At 52.9% G+C, this 12,006-nt stretch overlaps 1 protein-coding gene across 2 annotated transcripts in view; it reads right to left on the bottom strand.

The window, feature by feature from the left end:
* SLC6A6 (solute carrier family 6 member 6) overlaps positions 1-12,006 on the bottom strand; it is an 82,799-nt gene that overhangs the window by 65,296 nt on the left and 5,497 nt on the right. The window contains exon 2 of one of the 2 annotated variants that reach the window (XM_045812401.2): positions 5,339-5,373. The exons of the other annotated variant lie outside the window; for it this stretch is intronic. The gene's annotated coding sequence lies outside the window, so the exon portion shown is untranslated. The remainder of the gene's footprint in view (positions 1-5,338; positions 5,374-12,006) is intronic. 2 annotated transcript variants of the gene reach the window in all.

Here is a 12,006-nt window from a genome sequence, read left to right as displayed (position 1 = left end):
TGCACTGGGTGTTATACGCAACTAATGAATCATCGAACTTTACATCAGAAACCAGGGATGTACTGTATGGTGACTAACATAATATAATAAAAAAAACATTAAAAAAAAAAACAAACCCTCCGTCTGGCCGCTGTTGGGGCTAAAAGCCAAGACAGAAAAATAAACCAAGGAATCTTCTCTCCACCTAAGGCCCAAGCTTCCCACCACAGGTGAGGCCCGAGGCGGCAGCTCCCACTTGCCCTGGTCATCCAGGGGCCCCCGCTTCCAGCAGCCGCTGGGTGGAACACGCTACAAGCCAAAGGCGTGGACTAAAGCCCAGGCGCCCTGTCCTGACACATGGCTGACCTCGAGCTGGCCGCTGCCCTCTTGAGACCCAAATTTCTCACCTGTTACACAGGGACAGTAATAACTACACTATAAAATAATGCAAGTATTACAGATGGAAAACCTTTCTGAGAACCGCGAAGGGCTGCACATGCTATCATTGTCTGTATGTTCAGACGACTGTGACAGAGGTGTTAAAAGCAATCCTAACAGCAGCAGCAAGAACAGCAGTCACGACCACCACGTACTGGGCAGGGGCTGTGTGCCAGCCACGGTGCGAAGAACTTTCGCAGTTCTTCCTCCCCGATCCTCCAACCAGAGAGGAGAGAATCTACATCATGTCTATTTTGACAGAGAACCCGAGGGCCCAGAGAGGTTACGCGACTTGCCCTGGGTCACACAGCAGGTAGGGCCAAATGCACTGACACCCAGACTCGCTGGACACCTGAGCTGAGGTCTTAACCACACCTCTCTTCTCCCTAAAGGGTAGATGTATCAGCCTGAGTCCGGAGGTTGTGCGATTCATAACACATCTTGTTTATTGACCTTTTATTTTCTTTCCCAAAAGAGGAAGGCTGGCAGACTGGCTGTTGCTTCTCTAAGATGGGTTGTTTTAAATCCGCTGCTCCCTGAAGCCCTGAAGGCAGGGGCTCCCCCAGGGAAGTGGCTGGTTCCACTCCCTCCTGAGGCCTGTCCGCTGTCACTTACGATAGGCAGAGGCTTCAATTAGGGCAATTTCTGAGGGTCAATGATTTGGCAACAGGCATCCAGCACCTTAAAAATGCACACCCCTTTAGGCTAGCAATTTCCATTTTCTGAACCAGACCAATGTGTAAAGATGCACACTCAGAAGTGTTCACTGCATTTGGTTTTGCAGGATGAACAAGTTCTGGAGATGGGTTGCTACTTAACAGTCCTATACTACAGACCTAAAAATGGTCGAGATGGTTAATTTTATGTTATGTATATTTTACCACAATTAAAAATAGAAAGAAAAAAAAAGATGTTCGCAGCAGAGTGGTTTACATGAAAAAGAAACTACCAATGGCCAATTGCTCATCACTAGGGGATTAATTAAATAAATGATGGTTTAGCCAAACAAATCAAAACTAATTAAGAAGGGGGGGGGTCAGCAAATTTCACCCCCGGAACCAAATCTAGCAGGCTGTTTTTGTAAATGAAGTTTTAATGGCATAAAAGGACACCGGCTCCTTTGCACTTTGTCTGTGACTGCATTCCGTGCTACAGAAGCAGAGGCGAGACCATCTGAGATCGGCGGAGGCAAAACCACAGGCCCCTGAGCCCCAAACGCAGCCTATCCAGCCCTTTAGAGACATCTGCTGACCCTGACTCAGAAGACCGAAGACCCAGAAAAACGCTAAGAAATATGGGGGGTGGGGCCAGGAAGTTGGCTCCCCAGCATTGCCACACTGTGAGTTCAATTTTAAAAGGCAAAATGTAAATAATGTGTATTTACCCACGCGTTTATAAATGCACTGTTAGATGGTCCCGTCTGCACGGCAGGAACAGAGACGAATTTTATTTTCCTCTTTCGACTTCTCTGTGCTCTCCAAATTTTCTTTATAAAAAATACATGACTTCCCAACAGAAGAAGAAATGATTGTGGCCCAACAGAAGTGTTCGCTAATGCTATAGTGACAATCCCACGTTGCAGTACAAACGTATCGAATCCAATGTTTTAATAGCTGAAACTTACAAAGTGTTGCAGGTCAAATATACCTCAATTTTTAAAAATGCATCACGTTTATGATCAGGCCAGACAAACAGTAAATACCGTTTTCTGTCTTGGCCCCTCCAGAGATCGAGTGAGGAGGGTGACGCTCTCGCTGGAGGAAACACAGATCTCTTGTATGAATGACCCCTCCCCTGCTGGAGTTTACAACCCGGCGGGGTCCAGGAGGGGGTGGGGATTTCTTTTAACAAGCCCAGAGAGGTTGCCCTCCAGTTAAACTGACCAGAGACACCCAAAAGGGTGGATGTGATTTTCAGCTGAAGCGAGTGAGGGGGTTGCTCTAGGGGATCCCGCCAGGGAGGTGAAATTGAGACATGTACTGGGGTGCTGGGCACTGATCTTGTTAGGCCAGCTGAGTGCTTCAGAACTCCACCGTGACGACAAAGGGACTGTCACCCCTGACACCACACTCGCTTTCTAAGCCTCCGGGGTGCTGTTACGGCTCCATCTTACAGGTGGGAAAGCTGAGGCTCAGAGGAGTTCAGGGACTCTCCTCTCCAGGTCACGCAGCTGGCATAGGATGGAGACAGGATTTGAATCCAGGACTGTCTGACTCTCCAGCTCCACGGACTTGGCACACGGGTTGTCCCTGTCAGGAATCAGTTTTTTGGCCAGTTCCTTAATAACTCAGAGTCTGCTGAACAACAGACACACACCCACGTCTCAGCCACCTCCCAGCTGTGCACGCCCTGTGAGGGGCTAGAGCGAGTGATTAACATCCCTTTCCTCAGATGGGAACCTGGAGGCCTCCGCGAGGAAGGGGCACACACCTGCACGCCGGGTAGTGCTCCGGCTCCCTAAAGGCACCCCCTCCAAATCCTGCGGCCTGGCGTATCAGACGGCCAGGGAGCCCTTTCAGAAAGAGTAAGCCAAAGGCCCGCTTGGAGGAGGCATCATACAGGCCTGAGAGCAAACCTCCATGGCACGTCCTGTGAAATGGGCTCCCACCAAGTGTGGATGGATCAGGCAACCCCAGAGGAGAGAACAGTGGCGGCTTCTCTCCGTGTGCGGCCTCTAAAGCCACCAGCCCACATGGGGGCTGGGCGCCTTGCACAAGACTATCTGGAAGCCGAACTCATACTCCAGCTCCGCAGCAGCAGGCCTCCGGCTTCCGGGGCTGCCCCGGGCTACTGATTAACAAGCACAAGGCCTTGGGAATGGGCCAGCCTGGAGGGAGGGGAGGGCAGTGCTGGACAGTGCGGGCACCAGGGTCAGAACAGGTGAGGTTCACATCCTTCCCTGCGTTGTGACCCTGGGGGTAAGTCAATTCACTTCTGTGCCTCCACTTCCCTATCTGGACATGGAGATAATGTCAGCATCTAAGTCCTGGGGCTCCTCTGAGGCCGGCATGAGTCCATATGCAAAGTACCCAGCGGTAGCGGAGACCCAGTAGTGCTCAACGAACGGACGGACTTGTCATTCTCACAGCACAGCCGCACGCACATCCTAAGCCTGCTGGGGGCTAAGGGCGCCCCTACACGGTAAACCTTTTTGGTGCCCTTTTTGGTGCCGTCTCGGGCGTGCTGTTGAGGAGTTTAGTCAATGTTCCTGATTATTCATACTGACAGTGGTGACCCGTATGGCAATGACTCTGGAAGCTGACATGGACTAGAACAACTCCATGCCCACTCAGAAGCTCGCCAGGGAGGTGTCCTGAGCCACCAGGGGCACACAGCATCAAGAACAGGGGGTCTTCATGGGGTCATGAGGCCGGGGGGAGGGGGACACGACCTGATTACAGGGATGGGGTCAGTCCACCGTGGGTACAGTGGGCCAGGGTCTTCAGGGTCTTTCTCCTAGTCCTGGCTTCCTAGGTGACCCCAAACCAACCTCCAAGCCCTTGGTCAGGGCACTACCTTCCCTCCCAGGAGAAATTTCTGCCCAAGAAGCAGGGTTTTCACATTCCAGAGCGGAGTCTACTAGTGGGTCATGAAATCAACTCAAAGGGTCAAGACTACCATTTTTATGAGGACAGAATAGAAGAGAGCCCTAAAGATGCTGAAGATGCGAGCTATCATTCTGTGAGACTGGTTTCACTTTCAAGGGTGTGTGTACATGTGAGCACGCGCGGCATCCTGTCGTAAAATCTATTTCTTCCCGAATGTTGTAACAAAAAGACTTTCAAAACCCCAATAATAAGGATGTTTTAGATCAAGGTGAAGAAGTCCTCTGCAGAAAAGTCAGGTTCCTGCCCCATTAAACCCCCTTTAAAAAACACTGTGATCCTGAAGGGGGGGGGGGGCGGGAATCTTCCGTAAATATGAGACAGTGAGCAAAACGTCATTAAGGTCTATAGATTAGATAACAGAATTGTGTCAACGTTAAACGTCCTGGGGTTGATAATTGCGTGTGCTTATATAAGAGAATGAATGGCCTTGATCTTACGAAATACATACGACGGTTTAAGAGGAGTAAAGGGGCATCATGCCTGTAATTTACTTCCTAATGACTTAGCAAAAGAGTGCTAATGTGACTATTTTTGTAGCATACAGAGAGAGATGAAGCAAATGTTAACAATGGGAAAATCGAAGTGAAAGGTATATAGGAGTTCGCTGTATTCTCCTTTCCACTTTCCTGAAGGTTTTCAATTTTTGAAAAAGAAAAAGTTTAGGGGTGGATGGGTGGCTCGGTTGCGTGTCCGACTCTTGGTTTTGGCTGGGGTGACGATCTCACAGGTGGTGGGAGGGGATCACCTGGGAGAGGGAAGCTCTGCGCTCAGCAGGGAATCTGCTTAAAAGATTCTCTCCTGTGCCCCTCCCAGCACACGCGTGTGCTCATGTCGGTGCATGCGTGCGCGCATGCTCGCTCGCTCACTCTCGCTCAAATCTTAAAAAAAATTTTTTTTAAAGTTTAATAAAGAGACAATTAGGACAGTAGCCCCAAGTCCTGAAGCCACATCCTATCTGTGCTGGGAGCCAAGCATCTCACCCTCTTACATGTGTCTGACCCCAATCCACAGACTTAACCCAGCGAGGCCCCCATCACTGCTCGGTGGCAGAACCAGGAGGGGGTCCAGGCCGGACTCCAAAATCAGTGCTCAGCATTTGTAAGGCTGCCTTTCTGACACAGGCGGGCAGAGGGAGCCAACCTGGGCCATGAACCCACCACCCACATGGTGTGGGAGGAGACGCATGCACAAGGTCCCGGTGCCCTGAGGGTTCTGCTTCCTCCTCCTCAAGCCTGGGGGGGGGGGGCACTGAGAGCCCGAAGACCCCACATCAGTGAGACGCCAACACCACGGAGAGGTCAAAGGCCACTTACGTTTTGGAGGCTCCTCAGCAAGGGCTGTTCTGGACCTGATACAATGGGAGGAAGCAAAGAAGGAGAGAAGAGAAGATCTGGTCAGACGACGACTGTCCAGGGGACTCGGAGTCTTCTTCCACGTGTGACTGTCCACCTCACACACACGGGGAGGGGCCAAGTCAACACCGGGGTGCCCAGGCACCCGTGCACACACACACAGGCTCACATACCCCGCTCCTGAAACTGTCAGCAGCAAGAGCTATCAGCCGCCTGGCTGGGGGCTGTGGCGGTAAGCCCCTGCCCTACCCTGCCCTGCCCCGCCCCGCCCCGCCCCCCAGAAGCCTGCACTCCTGCGAGCACCAGAGCAGCCCAGTCATGGGGCCAAGTGTGTGAAAGACTATTTCCTGTGAGCACAGGGACACACCAGGGCAAGACAGGGGCTGAGGGAGGCCCTGGGGGCCCCAGACTCTTGGAGAAGAGGAGAACTAATTGACCGGTTACAGGCTGCAAGAATCACCATGCCAAGGGAATCTGTTGAACTTTGCTGAGCCAAGCAGTCCCTAAATGTGAATGACCCCAGAAGCCTTGATTTTTGTTGGTTTTTTGTTTTTTTTTTAATAGAACACCTCCTGTTCTTTGGCACTCAGTTTGGGAAAAAATGCAAGTTGGGGACAATGACCGCTGCCTCTCATTCCACCAGCAGAGCTGTGCCGGAAGGCTCCCCTGGATTCCTAGAATGTAAAAATGCAGAAAACCAGGAAGCGGCTCCTTATCGACTCAGATCACACATTTCAATGAGCAGGTAAATGGATTAGCAGAGCAAGGAAGGGGGTAATGGTGGGAGGGCAGAGAGAGGCCTGCAGGGTGGACAAGTCTTTCGTCAATGTCCCGAGGCCCTGCCCTTGGAGCCCCTTCCTCAGACTCAGAAACAGGCCCCAGCAGTCTGCAGAGCTCCCTGTCCCCCAAATCAGACAACCTCATTGCTATGGCAGCACCCCCACATTCAACGGGCTCATCTAGGTGCCCAGTGTTCGAGGCACTGTGGGGTAGGGATATTCAATCAGTAATTTGTTCCGGGGCGCCTGGCTGCCTGTCACTACAGCATGTGACCGTTGGTCTCGGGGCTGTAAGTTCGAGCCCCATGTTGCGGGGAGAGATTACTTAAAAATAAAATGTATATTTTTTTTAAAATTTCATGAGCACCTACTATGTGCCAGGCATTGTTTTAGGTCCCGGGAACCCAGCAATGAACAAGACAGCTGAGTCCCTGCTCTCATGGAGCCCAGAACCCCATGGTAAAGGCGTGACACAGACGCCACGGGGGCTTCATTTTCTGAGTGGACACATGGCACTGTGAAGGCGGGAGTGGATTAATAATGCCTGCAACAGGCGGGAGTGCCAGGGTAGCGTGTAACGTGCTATCCTGGACTGTGCCAAGGGGAGAGGGACAAAGGGAAAGATGAAGGTAGCATGTTCAGTGCACAGTTATAAACATAATGTTAAAGGAATCAGGAAAAGGAGTGTAATTCTATCTAGTGTGAGACCTTAGCAGTTGGCATGAGGGCAACCCAGCTCAAAGAGGAGGACAAGAATGGCACTGAGTCCCCGTGGGTATAGCCTCCTGGCACCCATGCCCCCTCTTCTGGGGACAGCCTCACATCCATTCCACTTGGACACCCACTCTCAGCCCATGGGGTTCTGGGTGGGCATGTGAGCCAGGCCTAGCCAATCAGAGAGGCTGTGACAATTGGCTCAAGGACAAGCATCTGACCAAGCCTGGACAACGAGAGTGATGACCGGGACTCATGCTAAGAATATCGGGGAAAAAGAAGGCTCTTTCTAGACTGAGATGGCTATTCTGGGAGGGATGCATCCTATGCAGCTGAGAGTACCCCAAGGAGAATAAAACCAACACAAGAGCTCAGAAATGGACAGAAGAAACAGTTCTGATGACATATCTCAGCACCTGGATCCAGCCATGCCTGAGGTATGACCCTGGGGCTTTTCAATTAAGAGTCGGTAAATGTTCTTTCTTTTCTTTTCCTCTTTTCTTTTTTCTTTTTCTTTCCTTTCTTTTCTTTTTTCCTTTCTTTCCTTCCTTCCTTTCTTCCCTCCCTTCCTCCCCTCCTCCCTTCTTTTTTTCAAGGTAGTTTGAACTGATTTCTACCACTTGCAACTCTAAGAGTCCCAGACCTATGCCCTGCCTCAGATATGCTGTGTTAATTTTATGCATGCCCCTTTCACTGATGTTCAGGCCATCAGAGAAGTGGGGCACAGATGAAATGACATCTGAGGTCCCCCTGCAGCCCTGGTACTTTCAACCAGTAGCAAAGGTTAGGACTGACCCTCCAGGACCCAAGCATTTGGCCGGACACGGAGAAATCAGTCCTTCTCAAGGTTAAGCCTGGAGGGCTTCTTAAAACTTGCTGGGCCCCACCCCCAGGGTCTGAGTCAGCACGTCTGGGGTGGGGCCCCTGATTCTACATTCTAACAAACTCCCAGGTGATGACCAGACCACATATCCGCGTGACCACATTTTGAGAACCTAGACTCTAAATTTGTTCTACTCTTTCCAGTTGCTTGGGGCAGGTGCCTGGGGTAAAAATAAAGCCCCAGCCAAGCAGACAGAAGATCTCAGCAACCTCAGTCCTCAATGAGATCCCCAGTTGCAAGGATGCACCAGTATTTAAACAACTAACGGACCAGGTCCCAGTACCCACCCATCCCACTGCCGATGCTTCTGGCCAGCCCTCCACTCTGGGATTCATCTAGAAAAGTCAGGCTGTGTAAGACTGAGCAGGAGCCTTCCTGGGTTCCAGCAGGCCCCACACTGGTGTTCCAGGAGCTGCGAGCATCCCTTGCCGGCTCCCCACACCAGGCAGCATGCCAGCACCAAGTAAGTCCCACTTCAGACCTGATCCGGACACACTGCTTCAGGCCGCCCTGCTGTCAGCACCGCCTGGCTGGCCCTGGGCTCTCCCTCATTTACATCCGACTTGGCTGCCTTGAAACGCCTCCTGTGGCTTTTGGACCGTGGACACTGTTCAGTAGAAAACGGCTTCCCCACCAGCATCCTTTCCAAAGTGGCGCTGGCCCAGAGGGCCTGGCCTGGCCTGGCTCAGAAGCCTCCCAGCTGTGTGGCCTCGGGCAAGTTACCTGCTGTCTCTGGGGCTTCAACTTTTCACATGCAAAATGGGAATCCCGGAATCTCTTGTGATGGTTATGCAGATGAGGCTGACCAGCCGCGCCCCCCGCCCCCGGCCTGCTTCAGGAAGGGTCCTAGGCGCCCAAGAGCTGGCACGGACCCCCTCTACTCCCAGACCAGCAGCCTTGCCAACCGCCGGGGAGCTGGTTAGAAATGTAGAATCTCAGGGCCCCGTTCGGTTGTCCTGCACAGAAAGGGGCATCTTAACAAGCTCTCTGGGGACATCTATGGCTTTCCGGTCTGAGGAGCACTGGCATGTGTCGTCATCATTGCTGTTGCTGCCATATCCCAGGACCGAGCCAAGATGGAGCCAACGACCCCCAGGCCTGGGGGACCCGCAAGCAGGGGTGAGAGGTAACGAAATGTTGGAGAGGGCGGAAAACTTCTCCCGTGCCTCTGAGCCTCCCAACTACCGAGGAGCCCCTCCGACATCCTGCAGTGAGGCTCAGCGAATAGGTACCGATCACCAGACTTCACTCTTGGGCTCAGCCAAGGTAACAAGATACACTGAAAACATTCCAGGTCTCAGATTTAGGGCTTCCTTCCAGCACAGTATGGCTGCCTCTGAGCCTCTCTGCGGCAGGCCGAATCTTCAGCATGCAAGGGGGCAAATGACCCTCTCGGCCAGGAGCCCAGGCCCAGGCCGCACAGCGGAGGGGCTGCCGGGAAAGGTGCCCCAGCCCTCCTTCATGAGGCACTCTCTCTGCTGCGCTGCCAGCCCTGGTGAACGGACAGAGCAGAAGGCCTCCACCTGCTTGGGATCCACTGGCAGCACATTTCTGTGCCTCCAGAGCCAGGCCAGACCTCACCAAGGAAGCAGCCGGTGGCAGGGGGCACTGGGGCATGCTGGAGAGTCCAAGGGGGGCTGCCAGGTGGAACAGCAGTATGTCCAGACGTTCAGAGACACCAGACAATGACCAGACACAGATGCAAAAGAAAAGAAAAGAAAAAAACCCACATTGAAAAATACTGGCTTGAATTCTGAAACTCTATGCGGACAACACAAAACATGCCTGTGGTCCGGAGCTGCCCCTGGGAAGCATTTTGCAGCAACTGGTACTGTTTTTTCAGGCCTGGGACTTGATTCTGCATCCAAACCCTGGTGGCCCAGGCCACTGCAATAGTTCATTCAACTACTTCATGGTCAGCTCCACTAGGGTATGGCCATGATTTGGTCTTGTCTGCTTCACCTGCCACATCCCTGGGGCCTAGAACCAATAAATATGGATGGAGATGGGTGAATATGATTTCCAAGCCCGGACCCACTCAGATGTTTAAACTAGAGGCTCTCATTTCAGGGTAGAGGCGATCAGACAGCCTTTACTTGTGTCCGGAGCACCTACTGTGCGCCAGGCTGGACACCGGAGCACCTATCCCTCCCCTGATGTGACCTCAGTCAGGCGAACAGATAAAAGGCAAGACCACAGAGACCTGACCTCTGCTCTACAGAGGCTCTGAGCGAGGATGTGCACTTGGTCTCATCCGATCTTTTTTGCGCGCTTACTGTGTGCCAAGCCCAGTTAAGCAGCTGAAGGAAAGCTTCGTGAAGCAGGCAGCTTCAAGCTGGCCCTTGAAGAGGGGGACTAGAAGAGAAGGGGAGGGGCGCCTGGCTGGCTCAGTCAGTAGAGCATGAGATTCTTGATCTCAGGGTCGTGAGTTCGAGCCCCATGGCGGCATGGAGCCTACTTTAAAAAAAAAAAAAAAAAAAAAGGGAAGAAGGGAGGAAGGGCCTTCTGGCCTGAGCATGGGAAGAGCCGAGAGCCTGAGGCTCGGTTTAGGAGCAGAAACCAGCCAGATCACAAGGAGGTGAGGAGAAGTGGTAGCAGATGAGGGTAAACACGGGCCAGGGGTCAGATCCTGCAGGGCCTCGAATGTCAGGCCAGGCAGTGTGAACCTGATCTCACAAAGCACTAGGGAGCCACTGAAGGCCTCTGAGCAGGAGAGTGGTATGCCCACAGACGGTAGAGAAGTGCTTAGGAGGCATGGAGGCAAGGAGCCTGTTGTCAGGCTGTAGGGCTATCCCCCCACAGAGAAGATACCAAGTGCCATCTGGTGAGAGTACGAATGTCCTTGAAATCATGGCCCGGGTCTTCCATGAAGCCTAAGCAGCCATCATCTCCAGGTGCCAGTTGGCTACGGGGCAAGAGGGCAGAGCCCCCAGGACCGCCCCCTTCCAGTGCCCTTCACCCACTAAGCATGACTCTGCTGAAATCCACTTCACCCCTCCACCCCGCACCCAGACAACAGGCAACCTGGCTTGGGTTAAAGACTTTCTGCTGGAAAGGGGATGGTGGAACCTGGCAGCGAGTGGCTTAGCACTTCCACTGTGTGCAAAGAGAGCCGTGGGGGAAGGGCAGGTGTCTCCGAATGTCTGCCCTGCGGACCCCTCAGAGATGTGGTCCAAGCTTCTGCTTGCTAGGGGGGTAAAGCTCCAAGGGACAAGGGAGGACCGAAGTGAGCAAAACCAGAAGAACTCAGCTCTCCTGCCTGCCAGCCCTCTTGCAAATTGCCTGCATTCTATCCCGTATGACTGCCAGGAGCCAGACCTGCGCACAGGAGCCCCCCGCCCCCGGTCCTGCTGCCCAGGACCCCCACCCCAGTTTCTGCAGGTGTGTCCTGAGCAGCCAAGTCCTGAGGAATCTTTGGGATCGGCACAGCTTTGTCCTCTCACTCCCCCTTCCCATTAGCTGTGTTAAAATTGGAATCTGAATTGTGAACCCACGTGGTCATCAAGAGTTCGAGACAGAGGTAAAGAGGTAAAAACACTGCCTGGAGGTGGACCTGTTTCACAGAATCACCGAACGGAGGGTGAGTCTGGGGAAGAATCGCCAAGTGTGTGAACAATGGCCCTTTTGGCAGCTTATCAGCCTCTCTCAGACCTCAGTCTTCGGATCCGTAAAGTGGATGGGTGGGGAGGCTTCACTCAAAAGATCCCAAGGTCTCCACACTCCCTGGTGAGAGGACCACTCTCCCTCAGACCTTCCCGCTTTTCCCTGCCTGGACCACTGCCTGCCCTTAGCATAAACCGCCTGGAATTGTTCATTACCCTCTTCCTGATACAGATCTTCTCCCCTCCCGTGAGACCGAGCCATTTGAGCACAGGGGCTGTTTTATTTACTTAGCCCTGCCCTCCTGGCCTTGGCTCCCTGCCTGACACCTCGTAGGTGCTAAGCGTGTATCCGCAGTGCCGTCAGGGGGATGAGGACCGGCTCTGGTTCTAGTTCCTTTTCCCAGTTAATCCCAGCTGCGTGAGCTGCAGCAAGTCACTTTTCTGAGACTGGATCCGGGGGTAAGAACCCCCAAGTCAGGCACAAGCCTTAAACGCAGGAAGGGAGATAAGGCATCTTGGGTGCTCGAGAAATATCAGTTCCTTCCCATCTCAATGCAGAGAGGCCTTGGCCTGCTGCGTTGCCCACCTTCAGGGAAGTTCAAAGTCACTGGGGCGGGGGGAGGGGGGTGGCGCTTTGCATTCTCGGAGCTG

The sequence above is a fragment of the Ursus americanus genome, chromosome 14, assembly GCF_024610735.1.
Source record: "Ursus americanus isolate L20-20 chromosome 14, mUrsAme1.1.p, whole genome shotgun sequence".
NCBI classification, from domain to species: domain Eukaryota; kingdom Metazoa; phylum Chordata; class Mammalia; order Carnivora; family Ursidae; genus Ursus; species Ursus americanus.
The sequence above is the reverse complement of the archived record's forward strand: the minus strand, read 5'-3'. Positions and strand labels throughout refer to the sequence as shown.